Genomic DNA, 5,348 nt, shown 5'->3' with positions numbered 1-5,348 from the left:
CTCTCACACTTGCCCTTCTGCTCAGTGAGAGGTGGTGATGGCAGTGGGTTGCTGGTCTTTGAGACTAGCGTTTGATTCTCTTACCCGCCCACTGCAGACAGCAGGAAAGTCTGTAAAGTGGCTTTTCCCAAATGGCATATGTAGCCCAGGACTGAACGAGGCTTTAGTCACTCTCCAGCCTATTTGACTCGACTCTCCAACTTCTGTCTCTTCTTTGCAGGTGAGTCTTAGAGATGTTCCCCTTTGTGGCTCAGGGAAGGAGTTAGGGGGCAGAACATACAAATTTGGAGCCTTTGCACCCACTGGTCCAGTCTGTCCCTTGCTCCAAACTTATCCCTGAACCCGTTTATTCCAATGGCTGTCGGAGGACAGCCCTGAGGACAGCTGGGTTGGACAACCTCGCAGTGTTGACCAGTGTAATTTGTCCATTCAGCTGTCCATGTGCTGTGTAAGGATGGGAAGGAGAATGTCATTTCCCCAAGGAGTCTGGAAACAGAGCTCTGAGGCATCCCTAAAAGGACTATGGTGTGGTAGGCGAAGTAAAGGAAGCAGAATTTGGGGTGCTCGTTCCTAGGCTTTTACTCCTCCCTGTGCCCTCTCGTACAGCTCCTGAAATTTAACATTAAAGACACACGGGCTGGCTGATGATGACACACGCCTTTAATCGCAGCACTTGGGAGGCAGAGGCAGGCAGATAGATCTCCGAATTTGAGGCCAGCCTGGTCTACAGAGCTAGTTCCAGGACAGCCAGGGCTACACAGAGAAACCCTGTAACTAACCACATGGAAACTGGGGAGCTGGGGAACTGGGGAGATGCCTCAGTTGGTAAAGTGCTTGCATTTAAGAATGAGAATCGGGGTTGGGGATTTAGCTCAGTGGTAGAGTGCTTGCCTAGGAAGCGCAAGGCCCTGGGTTCGGTCCCCAGCTCCGAAAAAAAAAAAAAAAGAACAAAAAAAAAAAAAAAGAAATGAGAATCTGCTAGGGCTGGAGAGATGGCTCAGTGGTTAAGAGCACTGACTGCTCTTCCAGAGGTCCTGAGTTCAATTCCCAGCAACCACACGGTGGCTCACAACCATCTGTAATGGGATCTGATGTCCTCTTCTGGTGTGTCTGAAGACGGCTACAGTGTGCTCATATAAATAAAAATAAATAGATCTTTTAAAAAAAGAATGAGAATCTGTGATTGATTCCCCAGAACCCATATAAAAATGCCAGCATGGTGGCAGGCACTTATTCCGGGGAGGGGGAGGAGGAAGAAGATGAGGAGGAGGAGGAAGATGAGGAAGAGGAGGAGCTTTACTCAGGAGGAGAGATAGGCAGATTCCACGACTCATTGACAAGCCAGCCTATCCTATTTAATGAGCTCTGGGTCACTAATAAACCAAACCAAAACGAAAAACCTCCTATACGCAAGATGGACAGCACATGAGGTATGACAAGTGTGGTTGTCCTCTGGCTTCCACTTGCACATGTACACTCACATGTAGGAGAGTGTGCACACACACAAAAGGCACACGGAAGGCTAGGCATGTAGTTCAGAGGTAGCTCCGTGGGTAGCTCAGCTCTGGGCTCAATCCCTAGTTCATACTTACATGCAAAATGACACATGGTAATGTGGTGGTACACACCTATAATCCTAGCATTTGGGAGGGAGAGGCAATAGCGTGAGGAGTTCAAGGCCATCTCCTGCTGCTTATTGAGTTTGAGCTTAGGCTCATGAACCCCAGTCCGAAAACAAAACAGATTCTTGGAGCTGGGTGTAGTCCAAGTCTCAGTGCTTGAGAGGTCAGGGCAGGAGGATGCAAAGTTTAAAGCTAGCTGGGCTACACCTGCCTTGAGCTACAAAGTGGCTTTTGTGGTATGTGGGTTGAATTCGAGGTGTCACACATGCTAGGCAAGCACTCTACCACTGAGCTACATCCAGCCTAACGAAGGATTTTGACGTAATTGTTAAAGCTGCCTTGAAGACAGGCTGAGTAGAGACAATACCCCCCTTTTCTGAGAGAGATTGCAGACTTGCTGAAGGAGCTAATGAACCACGCTTCATGCTGTAGCTCCACCTTTCAAACCTGTGGCCTTTGATCTTAACTTGTTACCCCTCCTGCTCACCCATAAACCTGAACCACGAACCTCAGAGGCCAGCTTAGGGCTTTAAAGACACCCTGTGAGATAAGAGAAATAAGTTAAACCAGCTCATGTCTAACTTAATTTCGAAACTTTGCCTTGTCCTGGAATCTGATTCTAAATCACTCCTCCTTGGAGTGACATAGCTTCAAAAAGTCATAAAAAATTGTACAGCTAATAACACGCTTAGGTGGGCTGGTATGGTGGCTCCGTGAGTAACAGTGCTTGTTGAAGATGCGAGCTGGATGCCCTGAGTTCAATCCCCCAAACCCATGAAACGGTGGAAGGAAAGACACATTTGTCCTTCATGTCCTCAAATAATATGATAAAATAAAAAGACATCTTAGATCTGTCTTTGAGTGCAAACTGTTTTTTTTGTTGTTGTTGTTGTTGTCTGTTTTTTGTTGTTGTTTGTTTTTTTCTCACTTAATGACTTGCTCGGATATTCCAGAGTGTAAGTCAAGACCATGACCACAGGTGAGCAGTGATCCCTAAGGGAAACTCAGGCTGTATAGTCCATGGTGTCAGTCTTCCACTCTTGCTAATGCTTAGGCTGGAGGATTGTTGGTTTGGCGTGAACCCAGGCTACACATTAAGACACCATTTTAAAAATAAACAACAAGAATGAAAAAGAAAAAAGAAGACAGACACATCTTGGGAAGTGGAGCCACTTCTGGAGATAGGGCGGAAAGGACAAGGTGTCCCAGCCCTTAGTGCTACCAGCTCTTACCTGGGAGGTGCTGCTTCCTGCTCTGCACCTCCAAGGGAACAGACTGGAGGCTCCCATACTCTAGTACTGGACCGAAGACCAGAGATCTGCTCCACACCAGTCCAACTAAGTCAAGAGATAAGGAAGGTAACTATGAAAAGAATACCAGCGAGCGAGGCTGGAGAGATGGCTCAGCAGTTAAGAACACCGATTGCTCTTCTAGAAGACCAGGATTTAGTTCCCAGCACTCACATGGTGGCTAACAATTGTCTACAATTCCAGTTCCAGAGGATAAAATGTTCTCTTCTGGGGGCCACTGCACAAACATGGTGCACAGACACACATGCGGGCACTCCCCCACCCCCAAATAAACCTTTTTAAAAAAAGCATCTAGAAAAAAAAAAACAAAACTAAAGCTGGGTGGGTGGTGTCTCTAATGCCAGCACTGGACAGAGACAGACAGATGTCTGGCAGAGAAAGCAGTTGTATGCGATTTGGAAGCCAGCCTGTTCTATAGCCAGAGCTACATGACGAGACATTGTCTCAAAACCACCACCACCACCACTTGGCCAATTATACTGGGAATACGCCTGCAAGCCCGGCACTTGAGAAGTAGAAGCAGGAGTGTCTGGAGTTTTTGTTACATAGCCCGTTAGAGGCTAGCCTGAGCTACACGAGACCTTGTCTGAACAAACCTAGCCAAATGAAACAATAAACACCCCCCTTCCCCCCGCTAATCAAGATGGTGATGGACTGTTGTCCAAAGCCCATCTCCTGGAAGGTCATTTAGGGGTAATTTATATTGATATAGGAAATAGGTTTTTGTCTGAAATTTTTCTTGGAAGCTATGAGCAAATATCTATTCATCCAAGATAGGGAACTAATGACAGATCAAAGGATACCATTGAAGTCCAACTCAGTGAATCAATGAGTTTATTAAGGACTATTTCAAGAAAACACTCAGAAACAGCTGCATTGCCAAAGCCTACCTCAATGTGTGTACTGGCTCTTGAAAGCTGGGTGCCTGGAGCTCATGGCAAAATTTTCTGGCAGCTTAATAGCTGGAAAGTGTGTTAGGCAGCTGAGGTGGTCAAAGCCTTCTCCAATCAATCAGCTGTGTGGTTTGGTGACTCTTGGGTAGCTTAGTTGGTCTCTGCCTATTCCAGGCAACTTGGCATCTCCCTCCTCTAGGTAGCTGGTTTGGTCTGAGAATGTCTCTCAGCATTCCTTACAGCTTCTATATGCTCAGAAGGGAGGGATCCATTGTATCTGGTCAGTTTCAGGGACTTCCTGAAGCTTTTGAGTTGTTAAGGGGTTTCTTGCAGGATGGAATGTTTCATCTCCCTTTGGCACATCTTACATCTTAAGGAGCTTCCCTTCCTAATGGAATGTTTTAACTTGGAGCAAATTCTTTCATGACTTGCCTGATGGTGCCTTCTCTCAAGTGTGGATTTGTGATCAAACTATAGATATCACATCCTAACTGCTAACTCACAAACTGCTTCCCATGCCTGCAGATCTCAAGAACAACGACCATAATATTTCTTGGGACATTCTTATCTCTGATTATCTTGGCCACATGCACAATCTAGAGGGGGTAGCATCCCTGAGGCTCTCGCTGGTCACCAGACTCATGGCAGTAAAAGAAAACATATACCAGCTGATTATTGAGCAAGACCAGTGTCAGGTGATCTGGTCTCAATGCTCAGCTTTGGTTTCTCACCACCAAATGTCTGTTCCTCCATCTTGTAGGATTTGGGTTAATACCTTAAAATTGGCACTTCTTGCTTAATGGGGGCATTACAAAGGTAAAAGGGGAGTGGAGGGCTGGAGAGATGGCTCAGCGGTTAAGAGCACCCAACTGTTCTTCCAGAGGTCATGAGTTCAATTCCCAGCAACCACATGGTGGCTCACAACCATCTGTAAAGAGATCCGATGCCCTCCTCTGGTGTCTGAAGACAGCTACAGTGTACTCATATATAATAAATGAATAAAAAAAAAGGGGGGGGGAGTGGAACAGCCTGACCTGGGAGGGACTTGAATGGGGGTCACATTGTCCTTGCACAGTAGAATGACCATATAAAACAAATAAAAACATATATTTTTTAAAGATTTATTTATTTATTATATATAAGTACACTGTAGCTGTCTTCAGATACACCAGAAGAGGGCATCGGATCTCCTTACAGATGGCTGTGAGCCACCATGTGGTTGCTGGGAATTGAACTCATGACCTCTGGAAGAGCAGTCGGGTGCTCTTAACCGCTGAGCCATCTCTCCAGCCCATAAAAACATATTTTATAGCGGTGAAATCACCCATTGTTTTTAAGAAACAGTTACCTTGAGGATTAACTCACCTCCCTGGTGGTAAGGTTTTTGTTCCTTTCCAGGCCTTGAGCAGCCCTTGGTCCATGGTAGAAAAAAGTGCAGGGGTTTGCCTGATAGAAGTGTGGACTTAGAAGAAGCAAGTTGCTGCATGCTACTAACTATTTGACTTTAGCTCTGGATAGATTTA

The 5,348-nt window shown here is 45.9% G+C and overlaps 1 protein-coding gene across 2 annotated transcripts in view; it reads right to left on the bottom strand.

Annotated features, from left to right (window-relative positions):
- Rpl29 (ribosomal protein L29) overlaps positions 1-5,348 on the bottom strand; it is an 893,235-nt gene that overhangs the window by 288,819 nt on the left and 599,068 nt on the right. The gene's annotated exons all lie outside the window — the stretch shown is intronic.

This window comes from Rattus norvegicus, chromosome 8 (assembly GCF_036323735.1).
Source record: "Rattus norvegicus strain BN/NHsdMcwi chromosome 8, GRCr8, whole genome shotgun sequence".
Lineage (NCBI taxonomy): Eukaryota > Metazoa > Chordata > Mammalia > Rodentia > Muridae > Rattus > Rattus norvegicus.
The sequence above is the reverse complement of the archived record's forward strand: the minus strand, read 5'-3'. Positions and strand labels throughout refer to the sequence as shown.